The 19,288-nt window shown below is 25.6% G+C and overlaps 1 protein-coding gene across 1 annotated transcript in view; it reads right to left on the reverse strand.

Moving 5' to 3' along the window:
• The window catches only part of LOC100166369 (diacylglycerol kinase eta), a 31,440-nt gene extending 16,826 nt beyond the window's left edge, over positions 1 to 14,614 (reverse strand). Inside the window, exon 1 of the mRNA XM_029487023.1 lies at positions 14,455 to 14,614. The gene's annotated coding sequence lies outside the window, so the exon portion shown is untranslated. The remainder of the gene's footprint in view (positions 1 to 14,454) is intronic.
• Positions 14,615 to 19,288: the final 4,674 nt, after the last annotated feature.

Consider the following 19,288-nt stretch of genomic DNA (forward strand, 5'->3'; position numbering starts at 1 on the left):
TTTTATCGCGAAAAGGTAAATAAGTGGTCCAACCAGGAGAAGTTCTCAAACAGGGATCTTAAGATAATTATAATTATTATTACCTATTATTATTATTATTATTAATATTATTATTATAATTATATAAAATTGCTGCCCGCATCTATACCCAGATACCATTTGCTGTGCTCAACTTCTGTACACTAGATACCTGAATAGTTGTCAAACTCGGGTTAAGGGGGGCTAAGGGGGGCATGGTCACGGGGCCCATCTTTATCCTCGAAATATATTTCTTTAATGCGTCCAATACAGTTTTCAAAAAGAAATAATAATAATTTGAAGAGGTAGGTATAGTAGGTAAATTATTATTAAAATTAATTATAAAATAAAATATTATTCTCAATTTTATATTATGAAAAATTGCTTTCGTTTATGGTTTTTTTTTTTTTTTCGTAGCATTTTAGATTACCGATTTAACTATTTAAGTTACACAAAAAAATATTTATAAGTAAAAATTAGCTCTTGTAAATTAGGTATTTCAGTTAAAAGTATTAATGCACATTATACTAAACTTTAAGCAGGACCATTGTTAATAACATAAAATAACCAAAATTGATCATTTGACTGTCAAAAAGGTTCAGAAAAAAAGTTTTACCAGAATTTATCAAAAAATATAGTAGTTACCATTTGAAAAAAATAAAGTCAATTTTATTATTGGTACAACTGCGTGTTTAAAATTGTTATAAAAAAATAGCCTGTTAATAATAAAGAAACACGTCTTTTTTTTTATGATTTCCATTATATCATCGATCCATAATTGTTAAAAAAAAAACCCACGTACGATGACATAAGATACACTCTGTATATTTTTTTATAGTAAAAAATTATACAATGATATGTAATGATACAATTATTTTAAAGTTAAAGTTGAAAGGGGGCCCACTAAGTGTATGGTGTCACGGGGCCAAATTGATCCTTAATCCGGGCTTGTCAATATTGAAGCTGAAGAGTTAGGAGGACGCCAAAGTGCCAAACCCATATATCATGTTGTCTGCGTTATACAAACATAAAATCATAGAAAATTTGAGTTTTGCAGAAACAATAATTATATTGTGTTGTAAGCATACAAAATAGGGTTCCATGTCATAATATCTTCGGTCAAAATATCTTGCTCAAAATATCTTTTGTAAAAATAGTTTTTAAACTGATTATTCATATAATTTATTTATTTTATTTTTATAAATATATTGTGTACAAAATGTATAATAATTGTTTAATAAAATAGTATTAGTAATTAGTATAACTCTTATAAAAATATTATTGTAAAAAAACATAGAAAAATCAAAAAATCGTAGTTTAAAAATTAATTATTTAAATTAAAATTAGTGATTAATTAATACTGAACATTATATAAGATAAATTTCTTAAATATTGAACTGTTGGTATTTCAGAGCAATTCTCCACGATATACAGGATTTCCTCGTACATAAGGTGTTTATAGAGTCACAGTAATGGATGTGTTAAATACGTTTTGTTAAAACTATTCTGAGCGAAGATATTCTGTCAGCCTGATAGCCTATAATATTACTAAGTAACTATATTTGATGATATTATTGTGATTAAAGTAATTGTATTTTACTATTAGGAATTAGTACAGCAGTAGGTTTGCAGAAAATCGATTTTGCGTAAAAATTCTCGTTTTTCCTTAATTTTTTTGTTGTTTTTCACGGTGCTTTTGAAAACTATTGGGAATTTTAAAATTTGACCTCCCAAATGCACCAACTAAATTTACTTTCCCATCGAAAAAGATACTGTTGAGGAAAACAGAAGCAGTTTTACTGCCCCAAACCGTGATGACAGACACAAAAATAAATATAATTAAAAATTACAAATTAAAAAAAAACACACATCATTGTAAAATCAATACATCCATCGCTCCGCTCAGAATCTAAAATTAGTTTAAAAAATATTTTGACCAAAGACATTTTTGCCATAAGATATTTTTACTAAGATATTTAGACTAAAGATATTATTTCGAAGTTATTTTTACCGGTCACCAAAAATAGTAATCAATGAATTGACTTATTTTAGAACTTAAGGGTAAGGATACTATATTATATCATAGATAGACTATTATTGATATTTAAATTTTTAAGTGAGTATTAAAACTAAAAACGATATAAATAGTATTCATTTTAAAATGTTCATAAATCGCCTCACAAATCATAAATATCATATGGAATGACCTAGATAATAATTAATATTATAATATTAATTTTAAGTTAAATTTGATAATTTATTTGTCAATTCATTCTAATATTAAAGCTAACAGTACAAAATTGGTTCTGTTATTATGTTGTAGGTACCTACCTACTTAAGTTTGTAAGACCGAGACAATACACGTGGATTCAGCGTTCTCTAAATATTATAAACCATACCAAAATTTAAAAAATACAAACAAAAATACTTTGGTAATTTATATGAAAAGAGATGCATATTCTCATTCAGAATGCAGTTAAATTAATTACTCTGTACATAGCACGTTGAGTTATTTTACATTTGACTTTATGTTGACTATATATTCCAACCCGCGATGTGTGTAAAGAATATAACAATAATTATGTATATATTTCACAACAGCGACCCTTTCAAGATAGTCCTTTATTATGAACCTAATAATACATATATACAGCTTATATCTACTTCCAAAACAAAATTAACTATATCACGTGTATCGTATCTAATAATACAATACATATTACAATAGCGTATATTTATAAATACGAGTATATTATATTAAATAGGTTTAAGCATAACAACCAACACGTGACATACATGCAGATTTAAAATGTATGAAACACACGCATAATTAATATAAACGCGATTACCTATAGTATGTATCTTGTTATCATTGTATTTTGAAAATACTTACAATACAGCCAGGGTGTATCTAGAATATATTTTTAGTTTCAGAATAAATATTTAAATCTTCCAGATGTACTTTATATAAAAAATTTAAAAAAATTTAAATTAAATCCTGATAAAAATGAAAAACATCGATCAATTTTAGATGATTTAAAATACTATTATTACGACAATCTGCAGTTATACAATATTAAAATATTTACAGAAATATCTAATATTCTAATTTCCATACAATAATTGTGTTAAAGGCCTTTGTACTCTAAATACTATCATTAATCCTGAATATAATTATAACCTTTGCTGCAGATAACCCCGTGTGATTATATTAAATTTATTATTGAAATGCAGATAAAAGCTTCATAGCATAATAATATTAGTTACTTTTTCCTTATAAGGTACAGGAAAAATAAAACAATGAAATTTATGTAGCTAAATTGCCTGTCCAGAACGCCGTGTTACCATAATGTTATTATTGAAAAATAATAAAAAAATATAATATTATGATAATAATAATAATAATAATATAGTATTTTATAATAAATATTATCCATATTATGTATTGATTTTTAGTATCGAAATATTGCATTATACTTTATACTTTAAAAAAAAAAAAATAATGTAAATAAATTAAACCACTGCTGAGAAAAAAAACATAAGTTTTCAATTTTCATAACAGGTTTAAATTAATATATATTTTTAAGATTTTCAAAAAGTTATGGAAACCGACGTTTCAAAAATGGCGAATACTCCTTAAAGCTTAAAAAAAAATACTGATATACATATTTTTATGACTCGTACTAAAATTTCAGAAAATTATTATGATAAAAATTATTACAATACAGTTAGGTAATCATTCTGGACGGTCAACAATTTACTAATTCCATTCCGATCGACGTAATGACATGAGATACTGCTTAAAAAATCCTTACTGTAAGTCCTGCCAAGTGTTTTGTGTACGATTTTTAATGACCAACATAATGTCTGCATAATATGGAAATTGTTCGTATTATTATCTCAGCGAGGCGTATTCGATGACTTTTTTTCACCCGTAATGGCTTTATTTCTAAACCTCTCAACACACGCCGCGCACGTAACACATCGTGTGTTATAACAATAACACACACGCGTATTATTACCTATTTATACTGTCAAAGTTATACTTTAAAAATATACTATTATATTGTAATCAGTGTCCAGTGTCCTAGTGTCCACTTTAAGCTTGACCACCTGATGGCTATGGCCTATGTTAAGCTGTAGCCATATAAATAATAATAAATATACCTAGGTAAAATAATTTTACAACAAACACGTTACCAAATCATTTATTTGATCAATAATTGTAATTCGATGTTTTTTCTTATTGGTAGTCATATTATATATTATTTTACCTTTAACCTATAGCATATATTTTATCTGACATTTCTCACCAGTTTAGTGCATTAAATGTGCAAATACGTGCAATACGTAGTATTACGCAGTCGAATTGCATGTCATCATACATTCCTTTATTGTTTTTCATTTAATTAACATTTTTATACAAAAACACCCGATTGTGTTTTATTTGCATATCAAACGGTATATATAATAAGAGATAATAATATAGGGATATAAAGTTTATTACACAGTATGGTTCATTGAACAATCATATAAATATAAAATATATTATGTAAAGTTTATTCAGGTGCCTATTACACTCAGAAAATTTTAACAAATATCATAAAATGTGGCCTGGTGTGGCGCGGTGGTTGTTCTCGGTCACAAAACGTGTTCTGAGTGAAAGAACTATCCTATATTAATAGTTTCTGGATGGGTGACCCCCCGTGTCTTAGTGACAAATCCTTGTGTTCAAACCAACTACCGTTTAGTGTATGCCTACTTCCTCACAGTAAAAAAACAACTTAAAAAATAACCTTCACACAATGGCCTGTTTCCGGAAGTTAGTTAAAAAAAAAAAATTATAAAATGTTAACATATTAATGATAGTTCATAATACATAATAAATATAATAGACTATAGTCCTCATATCTTGTAAATCTATTATTCTAGGCTAATTCCAATTTTTTAAAAATTAAGACATTTTTTTGACGTATAATAATAATAATTATTACTATCATTATTTTATTAGTTATAACTTATAAGTTACAAGTTATAATTAAAATTGTTCCTACCTATATAAGTACGTACTATGCATGTATGTTAAATACTATTAATGTAACATAAAATGTAATGGATTGTGTAAATCTATAACTTATACAAATCACAAACTATGATAAGTAATAATTAATAATCACTAATTATTTTTAGAACTAAAATAAAATGATAAAAATAATATGGGGAGAAATCGTTATTTTACGTTTGAATAATTAACAAATTAAAAAATATCTAAATTATGTTATATTTAAGTAATTATTGGGAAGAAATATTTAATTTAGGTAATAAAAAAATATTTAAAATTAATTCGTTAACATAATTGGTTAGTTCAAAATAATATATTCCTAAATTTACAGAAAAAAAGTGTGTTGTCCTCTAGCTATTGTTTAATAGAGAATACACGACAAACTGAAATTAAACCTACAATTTACAATGATCATTATATTATACAATATTAAATAATGGTTTTTGTGAATTACTAACTTATATTTTAAACTAGGTACTTCGAAATTGAAATCAGTAGCCATGAGATGGGAAAATCAAATCAGTCTATTATAGTAAAATAGTAAAATTACTAACTAAATTGTGTCAAGTATAAATTATTCAGCTTTAATGTAATTACTTATTTCTTATATTTATCGTTTTTGAGAATTGACTCCCTCCCCCCTCCCCCAGAAAATTTAATAAAATATAAAATAATTTTATATAATTTTCAGTAATTAATTACGGATACATTTTTTTTTTTAAATATTTAAAAGGATTTTATTTTATTTTATTAACATACAATTTAAAGTAGTTTTCTATTTTGGGTACGGTACACTGATTATCGAATATTTATCATAGACGTATTAATATTAATATTTAATATATCTGTGGGATTCATTTATTTAGTAATAATAATTTATTTATATTAATCTATTTAACTATTACTATAATTCTATATACAAAATACAAATATAGTATAGGTACTAAGTGATTCACGGAGCATGTTCACCTCTATTTTTCCTTAAATAATGGATTTATTCATTTTCTGATAGTATTGAAACTTTTAACTTTCAAGTATACTTAAGGAACATACTTAAAAATATTAAGATTTTTATATAATTTAAATAGTATTCAGTACTCTGTAGAGTAGGAACATTTTTAAAAATGTGTTTGTTTACTTTTGCAAAAATATTGTAAGTATATCGCTTTTGCATCAACAAATAGGAAGGTGTATAAAAAAAAAATTTTAAAGTGCCTATACACCACACATTAAAAGAACTATTAATACAAATTTCTAACAATTATTATTATTCGTATAATATGATAAGTATATCGTATATCTTATATGTACATATTATAAAATTAAAAATAAATTGGATTATTTAATTAAATTATAAAATATTATTATAGTTATAATAATATTATAATAAATGTACCTACATAGCTACATATCGTAGTATAAAAATCTATTAGTTGGTAGGTAGTGGTTACCAGTCACCCGTAAACTTCTGCAGTTGTTTAATATTGTCAGTTTTCGTTATATACGTTTACGTTTATATTTTTAAACAGAATTATCTCTAGATATACTTAATATATTTGAAAATTGAACATTACATGCATCAAGTTTTAAGCTGAAAGTTAGTAAGCTACTTCCGCTTTTTGGGTACTCCTAATCTCTTACCAGCTATATCGTTAAATATTCTGATGCACGAATAATGTTAAATGTATACGATAATTTGACGTAAGGTAAACTAGTGATGCGCAAACGATACATAATCCCATAATAGGTTCATGATAATATAGGTTTGGTTGGTATAGCCATATAATGGGGACTATGATGAGTTGAAAATTATTGTAATTAATATTAATCCATCAACATTTTATAGTTTGTGAAAATTGTCTGAGCATAATACATATTAGATTCTATATTTTAATATTACATTAATTTTATATTTTTGTAATATATTTGTAATTTAAATATTATAATATTTTCATATACTTCTAAGGTATGACAAATACTTTTCAGGTAGGTACCTACTTTTAATACTTTTCGATATCACTATCAAAAGTATCGCTCTGTATGCATTTCTGAACAAGCGACTAGGTATACAGTATTTTTACCATTTTCCTGAGTTATAATGTCTTTTTTAAACATTTAAGCCCAATTTATTGTACTATCACGCACGCACACACCTACATTACGCGGATAATACAGTTTTTACGTTTGTCAAATCGTCCGTCGGACTGAGTGATAGATGAACTAGCCGGCATATAATTTAGTACCCGCCTACCTACAATGTGAGATAATAGTGATATGTTATATACGCGCTTGAGACTTTTCGTGTACATATATATATTATATAGACCCGACCACTGTATTATATTATAACAATATACACACCATACATAATAACATAAAATTTAGTATACTAATATACAATACATGCCGTCTGTCTACGCTGCAGCATAACAATATATACAGGGCTCGGTCCGAATAAGTAATGGTGGCTATATGCGGCGTGGCGGCAGGACAAAACCGGAAGAGAAAGAACGCTAGCGAAAAGATTGCTGACGAGACAAATCGTGGAGAATATTTTATTTCCACATTTATATCGTTGTGTGTGTGTGTATGTGCAGTACGGCCGCGTTCGATGTGGCGAGGTCTGCCGGAGGATTAATGGCTTTTAAAAACGACGCCAACGAGCGCCAATCGCGGTATATAGGTACAAACAGTGGTATAAGACTGTGGTGAATGCCGTTGCCAAATAAATTATATACGTACCACCGTATGCGGCAGTAAAGCTCTTATAGAAATCTCGACCACCCCCTCCCCCCCAACATTGTGGCCGTTGGAACCCGTCTAGATATATATATATACGCGGGTTGATCCTTTTGATAAATTAATACTTAGTTCGACTCTTACGGGCGCCACACTGCAGCAGATTTCTCATTTCCGTGTCAATCAAAACGTATTTATATATATATATAGGTACTCATTATACGTATGTTTCGCACAACATATATTTTACGTCACGAGCATAAACTATAGTATTTCGACACGTTATAATGTTATATACACTATATTATTATTATTTTTTGTTGGTTTTACGAGAGAGTGAGAAGTATCGATGATTTCCGATTTAATATGTTACAAATATTAACGATTCGCCGTTTTTGTTTAGTATATTATCAAAATATATATAGTGCTTCCTATCCGCATAATCATGCAAGGGTCTACTTTTCGCGTGTTATTTTGGATTCTGAGCGGAGCGATGGACTTATTGATTTTACAACGATGTGCTTTTTTATTTTTTGTGTTTGTGTTTTTGAAAATTGAAAACAAGCTTCGCGTAAGTAGGTTAGTCTGTAACCAAATAAGTCTAAAAAATATAAAAACACATTTTTTTTATACTAATTTTATGTTTAAATTTGGACGAAATTAAATATTCAAACGAAGAATACCGAGTTTAGTTAAGTGTTATATTTTGAAAATATTATTAATGGGTACTTGAAACTTCTGAAGTATATTATTATATATAAATATGATAATAAATAAATAATAATAATTCAACTTAACTGGAAACCGTATTAATAATAAGTTATAACAATATAAACATAATATATAAAATATCATAGGCTGACAAACCGTCTCCTCTCAGAATCGTTTTTCGTATACAGTAAAATGGGGTAACTTTGATAATTTTTTACTGTCTTATGACAATTTAACTTTTTATTAGTTACTGCTAGTTATGATCAATATTTTAACGTTTTAATTTTTAAATTTCTGATGCTATCTTTTGAGATATCAATCTTTTTAATATGCTATCAGTTACACAACGTAGTGGGCAACTTTGATACCTATATTTTTTAATGTGATATCAAAAATACCCCATTTTATGAAAGAAAAATGTAATCATCATGATACTCTGGTGAATAAAAATAATAAAATATATGGGTATCAAAGTTATCCCGTGAAAATAAAATTTACCCCATTCTACGGTACCATGATGTATATCATTGAATTCAAAACACCGTCCATTATACCGTGATCCACTAATAACCTACTGTGCAGAAGAGTGACTTTCACTTACCCGCTTTTTTTATATTTATTCTATATGTTTAATGTTCATACATAAAAACATACTATAATATATTTTAGAAATAAGAAAAATTAAACATTTTTTTCATTGCAATCAAAACTTTGGACGTAGGTTGGTACTGTTCATAGTTATATATATCGTACCTATATAAAAATGAAAAATATAATTATATAACAATTTAAATGTTTAGACGTGTGCAGTCTTTGTATAGATTGATATTGTATCATACACATTGTATAGGCTTTAATACGATTTACTGGATCAAAGTATTGCAAAATAAACTTCTCATAGGTTGCGTGTAATTGAGTAAGGCAGTAATATTCAAAATTGATTATTATGTAAATAAATAAAAAAAAATATATACAATTTGATTATATACGTAGTATAAACGCTAAAAATAACCTAAAGTATGACGTCAATTTAACCCCTAGTAGATACCTAATGGATAATGGATATATCATGAATATAAATTATTTTCGTTGAAACATACCTATATTATAACATATTATATTTATTATTTACTTACTTACATATAATTATACAGAACGAGTGTGTGGTTTTCATTTTGAATGTGTATCATTGTTTTAATTATTTATTTTGAGTGTACATTAATTAACATAATACAATTATTTTTGTCTAATTAAAACAATATGAAAAATAATGAACTATAAAACTTAAAAAAAGGTATGTCACAATTTTTTTTTTTTAATCAGCTTATATATAGTTTCAGTTGTTTTTGTCGTTATAACATACAGGTCAATGTCAGATCTGACTTTTAAAACATGTAGGTATCTGCAGATTATAAACCTAACATTATATGCCCTAATTTTTCTAGGTATATTTTTTGATTTTCTGATAATATTAAGCCTCCCTGGGAATTACTAAGACAAATTGTAACCAGAAAATTGGATTTAAATTTAAGCCATATTTTGAGTATAATATTTAAGTTGGTGTTTTGTTTCTTTTCAAATTATGCCTGTTATGTATATGTCATAATACAATAAAAGTCAAGACGGTGAAAATTAAAGTCCATACGGAATAATAGAATAGATGAACATACTGACAGTATATAGGTTTCAATTGAAAATATATCAGAGAGATTGTGTGGGCCAACTGTCAGCTTAGGTAAGTACTTACTACCTACCTTTAAAATCTTCCAAAAACATTATGTATTAACAAATTTAATTTATTTTCAATTTGATCCAATGAATGATGAAAAAGATCAAATGAAAATGGAAATCCGCATGTAGCTTTAATACATTGGAATACTTTTAGTCTTTAAATGTCTTTACAACTAAAGCAAAAACAATTTATAATAATATGCTTGTTTTGTCTGTCCATACATCGCTAATTTTGCCATGGTTCATTTAGTAAAGAAAAACCTCGTTTTACTGTATATTTAGCATACGATTCTAGAAATATTATTGTTTTTTTTTTTTTTTGGTTTTTATTGTTTGTAAGTTATTTAAATATTCGGTATTGTTTCGCACATATTTTGTATTTTATAATAAATACCATAAAATATTACGATATATGTAGGTAATAGAAGCAAAGGTGGGCATTAACTAGTTAAAAAGTTAATTTTTTTTAACTTTTTAACTAAACTAGTTAGTTTATTTTCTAATCAACTTATGAACTTAACTAGTTTAATTTACAGTTGAAATAACTTAGCTTTTCTCAGTCGATTTGAAAAAAATCCATCAAGTTAAAATCATTTTGAAATTTTTCGTTTATACGTAAATATTACTATATCAGTATAAAATAAAAATAATCCAATACAAAAACACAAACATTTCTGTTCTTTTTCTTGATAACATAATTTTGTGTATATTAATATATTTTATTAAGTTGTAAATTATTTATTATGCGAGTTGCAATTATAAATGTTTTTGATAAAATTAATAATTTTAAATTACAAATTGACAATTGTTATGTTTTAATGTTATATAACTTATATATGGAGGTCATGTACTCATATTCACGTATTATGACATTCAATTGCTATACGATATAAAAAAATATATTTGTTAAATTATTAATTTGAGATGAGTATAGTTTAAATTAGTAAATAATAGTAAAGTAAAAGTAAAAGGGTACCTATATAGTGTACATCATGATAAAAGTTCAATAAAATTGTAGGTAGGTATTTTATAATTTATAAATTAGAAACTAGAAAGACACATTCACTCTTTATGTGATTTAAATACTAATTAAAAAAAAATAAATTAACTTTTTTTAAACTGAGTTAAGTTAATATTTTTGTCTATATTAACTTTTAACTTATCGAATTAAATTTATAATTTGTTATATTTTAACTTTTAACTTATCGATCTTATGACTTCTCAACTCAACTTAACTTGAGTTGATTATTTTCATTATAACTTGCCCACCTTTGAATAAAATTCAGTAATATTTATGTTTATTGTTTACTTGTTTAGTTTTGACTTTTGTTTGTACTTTAAATTACAATAAATAATTAATAACATTTTTGTCAAATAATTAGAATAAATTGTGTGTATACAATTTGTTAAATAATACTTTTAAATAATAAAAACAAACTAGAGAAGTAAATAATAATAGAAGTTACTAGAAACTAGAAACTAGAAACTAAAAATTAGAAAAACAGAGAATAAAAACAAAATTTACCATGCATATTAATACCTAGTTGTTTTAAGTTATTATTTGTCGGGTGGCACTATACTGAGTGCTCTCCCAATCTGCCAGTCTCCCTATGTGTGTATTGTAACAGAAATCAAAATTATTTATTGTACTTAATTTGTGAATAGATTAAGAAAAAAAAAGAAGTTTTTATTCACCCAGTTTTTTTTTTTATATATTGTATAAAAATATTATTTTGTTGAACTAAATATTATTACACTTACATGCCTATTATGTAGAACATAGAATATAACTTTGACCAAAGAATATGTTAAAATAATAATATAAAAATAATAATCAGAAAACAAGTGACCATATACAACTTTGCATACAATATCCATCAGTATGATACGTATCATCACATAGATAAAAAATAAGTGACACCTGTCAAGGTGAGTATATACACCTACATCTGTAGAATTTAAATATTGAAAAACACGTCTCAATGGTGTTGAATATCTTACTCTATGCTTACTCTATGTTCTATATACAAATGAACCATAGGTAGGTACCTATATTTTACATACGAATCAATCGGCAATTAATAAGTGTATAATATTATTTTTTTATTTTTATTTTTAAGAGAAATTTACAATCTATACCTTAGGCACAATAGGTAAATGTGATAGGTACAGAATATACATAATATGAGGTATCAAAACCAATTAATATTAAGTGTATAATATAAATATGAATTCAATTATTTGTGGAGGTATTTTTAATAAGATGTATTATATTTTATTTTTATCGAATATTTTAAAAAAACACAAAGTGGAAGCGATTAGTTTTATCTGAAGCAAAGGTAAAGAAGAAAACATCGTATAGAAGTAATATTGTTCTATCTCTTGTATAATTATAGTATAATCAATTTTGCATCACTTGACTAATTAATTGTCGGAAGTAGTTAATTCCGTGGCTACTGCACCGGTAAACCTATCAGTGATTATGGACTTCTATGGTAAAATATTATCCCTTTTATGATGAAAATTAATCCCAATAAGATGTAGGTATTCCTAGAAAAATATGTTACTTGTGTTTTAAACTGCTCGTTTAGTTAAAATGTAATGTTGTACTGTCGTGTATATTATTTGCCTCTTCTGGCAAATACTCTTCTGTAGTATTAACTATGATTTATGAAAAATAATACAACAGTTACCATATTATTTTTTTCTTTGGTTTTCATTTTCATCATTTTGATAAAAATATTCACCGATAAAATATTATTTTTGTTAAAATGGAAACTGTATAATATTACTAAACATACGTTTTACTCCATCAATCATTATAATTAAAAACTAGTAGAAATTTACAATTCAAATTTTTACCGGCAGTGAAATTTATTCAGGATATTTAACTCAGTAAAATAACGCTGAAGTAAACGTTAACAAGGATAAGCTTAATTAAAAAAAATACACACGAATGGGATAAAAAATAAAAATATTTATTTTCTCTTTGTGGTATATATAATGGAATTATTAAATTATTAAATTGTATCTAAATCATTTTAATAACATAAACTCAAATATGGTTAGAGTTTGTTTTAGTTTTATGTCTCAAATGGATGATATTTCAATCTTCTTCATTAACATTTAAATTTAAGAAATTTTCAGAAAATAGCAATAACAATAACTACAATATGTAATTATATTATATTATTTGTATAGCCAAAAAATAGTCATATGTTTTTTAATTAAATTATAAAAAAATAATTTCTTCCGGAGGAAAGTCGGGCAGCTAGTATTACATATATACCTATCTTATTTTATTTTATTTTTATCTATTCTTCAAGAAGATAATAGCACAATATTATATTTGACAATTTGTATATGAAAAATAATATATTTATGATTTTTGTTTGGAATAATAATTAGAATGTTATTAACTATACCATTTAAATAATTATTACCTGTTTATCTTACTAAGTTATATTGATTAAATTGTTCTAATTCTATGTATAATAACTCATATTTCTTAAGTATATACCTACTTATAATATTAGTACCTACCTCTTCAAAATTTTTAACTGCCATGTTTGTAAAAAATTGTATTTATTTTACTTTTACCTAAATTTATAATATAATCGTCGGTAATTGATACACAGCTCATGATTTGATACCTATATCCACTTATGTCTTATATAATATTTTTACTTAGTTATATTTACTAATGTAATTAAATTAACACGAATGTTATAAGATTGTACAATCGTACTATATAAGTTTAAATGAAGAAATAATTAAAACTATATAGTGATTAAATATAGTACAAAATTTCAAAGTATGATATTTTACAATATTGATTTTTAAAAAACCGAATTTAAAATATTTTTATTTATCATTTATTTGAAATTCTTATTATATATTATGTAATTACAAGTTTGTTAGTTTTTAAGACTATAAGCTACAGGTAAAACAGCTGTGGTAATTTCTAAAAAAATTAAGAAAATAGTTGAATATAGTAAAAAAAAAAATGATCTTCGCACTCGTATTCGTAAATAATTTTGTTGGAAATCATAAATCACATAAAACAACATCGATATCATAATATTATAATTATTCATACATCATAATAATATTATAGGTAATAATAATTATCATATTATATAAAACACTGATCGGTGAACAATTATGTGAAAAACATCACGCGATCGACTCACCCGTGCACATATATATTATATATGTTACAATATATTTATATACGATGATGATGATGATGATGATGTGACAGAGGCGAAAACGTCTGAGTCCGAAATGCCGCGCTGGATCGAGACCGGGACGCGCGTGTGTACGGTTTGAAGCGTGGTCCGCAAACTACAGACTGCCACGACCATGGTAATAATAATAATAATAATAATAATACACGACTAGCGGCTACTCTCAAAAACATTACTCCGCACCGTACTAGCGCGCACGATTTCCGTCGGGTGGCAACCCAGTTGTGGGGGGAGGGTGAGGGTAGGGGTCGGGAGGGGACGGGTGGCACATTCTGGCTGATGTTCGTTCGACGCGATGGTTAAAGGGTGTGTGTCGCGCACGCACTGCATACCCTATCAAAGTCGCGGTCCCGTATACCCACCTCCACAAGCCTTAGAGATTATATTTTTGTCGCGTGTGCACGGGATAAGGGGAAACCTAACCTAACGACCTTTTTCGGCGTATAGTCACTATAAAATATATAGCTAGGTAATAGTCTGTAAGAGGACCCGTAATCGGCTGTGTACTATATATATATATATATATGTTTACAAAGCGATAGACCAAACGTCACGCTTACCCCTATACATTTTATCCTCTAATGTATTATCCGCATTTATACTTATTATTTATATATTTTATTCAAGTTCAGATTTTCGGAATTTTTATGTACGTACACTTACCATGGTTTCACATACTTATTAAATTGTATGCGGTATTTAAGAAAATATGTCCCGTGACCATAATAATATACCGACTGATGTTTTACAAATTAAAGCCTCCTCGATTATTAAGCACGATTTTTTTTTTTAATGTTTGTTTTTTATTTGGATTTAAAAAAAATGGCACCATTTTAGTTTCACTTTAAATGAATAAAACTATTATTTATTATTATTATGATTATTATGTTTATAATAATAGTATTTATAAGTTTTAATATAAACATAATAATATTATTTACTTTACCTATAACTATCCAACAGCGTTTTATTTCCATTTATATTTCATGAATCGTCCATATTATTTATTATTTATGTACAAATTGATAGTACTTTAATATATTTTAGTTTTTAAGTATCGTGAGAAATTTTGAAATAACGAGATAGAATACAATTGTTTTTGGTGTTCTATCCAACACAACCTACCCGCAGCTGCATGCTACTGGTGCACATACGTATTTATTTATTATTAAAAATTACAATCAACTATTATAAGTCATCCCTTACAGAAATAGATACAACTACACATCTAAAAGCCATATATTATAAATATTAAATTATAATATACTATGACATGACGTGCAGGAATTATTGATATATAGGTGTTATAAATTATTCGTATAAGTCTACAATTTACTGAACTAATATATACTAAAGAGATGATCGATGTTGATGGAATGGCTAGGTATATAAAACCGAATAATTCGTTTCATATTGTGCTATATACATTTTATTGCTATTTGGCATATTTCCTACACACAACTAGAATTTATCAATAACATAACTCATACACACCCAAATAATTTTTATTTATTTAAATTAAACATGCAACCACTCCAAAGGTATACACATATCATGATAATTTTTAGTGGGATGGTATAGAAGTTGATGAGGGTTACCCGTGAAAAGTTTCTGCACGCTTATTACATTTAATATTGTTACTTGTGCAGTTGTGCCTACATTGTATTTTTATTATTATGCTATCCTGTATAAGGGTACATATTATTTATACATATTAAACAATACCAATAACCAACTTAGCAGAATTAATTAGAAAAAAAACTAACTTTAATAATTTATGATAATTATATTATTTTATATAATGAATTGAAATTAATTTAATCAAAAAAATTATTATCGTCGGTCGGTGATGAGTTTGTTCCATACTACACAATATTGGCCCTTCCACACCTATAGGCTATATTAAAATTGTTATCTAATCCAATTAAGTTAAGACAATGTGAAGCTATAGCTAAATGTGATAGCCACCAGTTGAATAATGCAGGACGTATTTTACTAAAACACCGTGATTTGCATTTTTATATAAAAAAAAAAAATACAATTATTTCACAAATACGCTCGTCAAATGTTATGTTGCGTTACAGTTTCAATTTCGAGTAGGCATACAAATTACAAATATTGACCATGGTAGAATATTAATTGACTTTAAGTGAAGTATTGACAAGACATAAAATAATCTTCACTGGCTTACTAAAGGTCATATTTTTAAGTGGTTTGTAGAATGTTTACATGCAGTTTGATAACTTTTGAACGACAATCAAAATAGTTATGAGGAATTATCTTATTTAAATATACAATATGAATTAATATTTTTACTGATTTTTGTTTATACTTAAATTAACTAAACATTAAATTACAAGGTAGGTACTGGAAAATCTTAGATTTCGTGGTTAGTTTAGTAAAATGCTTTGAATTTCAATTTAAAGTATTTAATCATGATATAGAAAATGTTCAATTTAAGTATTTTAAATATTAAAAAAAAAGAACAAATTAAAATTGATATTCTGAGGCTTCTTAATCAGATGAAAACATAAATAATAAATATGTTATGTTTTTATATAAATTATTATTGAATGTACCTTTTGGTTCATATTACAATTTTCAAATATTCTGCTGCGTGTAATACCGCTGAATTAAATTTTCATTGTTTTAAATAGATTATTGTTGATAAATTTAAATTTCAACAATTTATTGAAGCAAGTCAACTCGAGGAACAAATAGAAATCAACCACATCAAAAGAAACCCTGTGAAAAATGTCACAACTATCAACGGTATTTAGAAGCTCAGGAACTATTTCTGGACACATATAAAAAAGTGGCTCATTCCATGCTTCACATTTTTTCTTTGACTTATTCTCCTCAGTAAAATTGATCATATCAAAGCAAAAATAAATGGGTTGACCGATGAATCCGTTTTGCTTCTGTTTCACAAAAATTTGCAAATAATTTACAAACTATACCTACGCCTAATATTAAAACTTAATCCTGATCTTAAGTACACCCATGAACATGTTCACTCATATATTATTTATAAGCCTTTTATTTATTTTATTTATAAAGACTACTTAATCGCATATAAAGGCATTTAAAAAATAAATAAATTAAAGATACTTAAAAAATGTATTATATAAGTTATAACAATAAAAAAATTGGTATGATTGTATGAACCCCACTTATGCAGTAAACAAGAAATATCACTTTTAAAATAATTATTGGATAAGATAAACCTAATATTGATGAATTATAATTATTACATAATATACTATATATTATATTATATACATTATACATAATATAATATTCTACATATGTATATGACCGATGATCTATGTTATATACATTTTACAAATAACAGTATTTTACAAATTTTAAATGTCTGAGTTTATTTGATTTTTAGGCAGAAATGTTGATAAGTTATTTAGATTTCACATAATATTTATTTAGTATTTTGATTTATTTGAATAGGGTCACAGAAAAAGATATCCAAACAAATATGATATATATATATATATTTTAAAGCAGGTACTTTTTCTGATTTAAAAATATATAAAATAGTTAGATGGAAATCACTTAAAGATTAATAGATTTTGTTTTCTGCTACTCTACAATATAAGTCACATGAAATTTGTAATGGAGATAATTATATTATGGTATTAAGTATTGTGAAGCTTAATTATCTCATTGTCTTCTTTTAATTAATCTAATAGTACTATTCCAATTAAAATAAGATAATCTCCACTTTTTAATTAGGCTTGAAAATTTGGTCTAATAAAAATTATGACGATAACTCTTAAGTGCTTATTCTATGTCCTAAATTAAATTTTATAATTAATATGATCTGTACACATTATTTGAAACAGTTATATTAGAAGTTATAAATATTTTTTGGTTATTTTATAAGCCAACAAATATGTAGTTAATATTATTTGTATAGTATACGATATTCAATTTTAAAAACGCTATCATCGCAGTTTTAAAAATATTAAAAATTGTATATTTTATTAAAACTAGTATAGTTAAATAATAAAAAAAAAGTTTTATTTTTATCCAGGGATCAGGATTTATAGTTGTGGTCAAAGTTTTAAAATATGTTTATAAGTTAAAAATTATTATTTTTATTTATATTTATATTTATTAAAATTATTATAGGTACGACTTATCTTTTACTCAATTACATTTTAATACTTGGCTAACACGGCGTGTAGAATAGGCAAATCAAGTGCGTTCATGTCAACATTAAAATAAATTTCCAATAAATTATTAAACTGTTAAATTATTGTTTATATTGCAATATGTCACAAAAATAATGTGTTCTAAAATATAGTTAAATAAACTAATGTAAGTATTTTAAGTGAGTTAATCATAATTTATATAATATACAAATTCTAAATTAAGTATAAGGTAATTTTATTTCTATAATGTTTTAAATGGAACTAATAAATAATTCAATGTGTAATATTTATTAATTATTAATACCTCTAAAAATTGTTTCTTCTGTTATATTTTAGATTAAACAATGTAGAATATATCCTTCAATTTCTTCGGTTACTCAGATAGTCAGATGTATGTTAAAAAATTTACGTTTGAATGAAAATAATCATAATCCAACGGTCATTATCAAAATTATATTCTACTCTGAATTTTTCAGATTAATTAAATTAATAGACACTATTTAAAAAAAAAAATTAATTAAAAACAAAAGTAAATGCTAATAATTTATTGTGTGAAAAAATGTCCACAGAAACAAGGATAATAAAAAATAATATTATAATAATGC

Source organism: Acyrthosiphon pisum, chromosome A1, assembly GCF_005508785.2.
Source record: "Acyrthosiphon pisum isolate AL4f chromosome A1, pea_aphid_22Mar2018_4r6ur, whole genome shotgun sequence".
In the NCBI taxonomy this organism is placed as follows: domain Eukaryota; kingdom Metazoa; phylum Arthropoda; class Insecta; order Hemiptera; family Aphididae; genus Acyrthosiphon; species Acyrthosiphon pisum.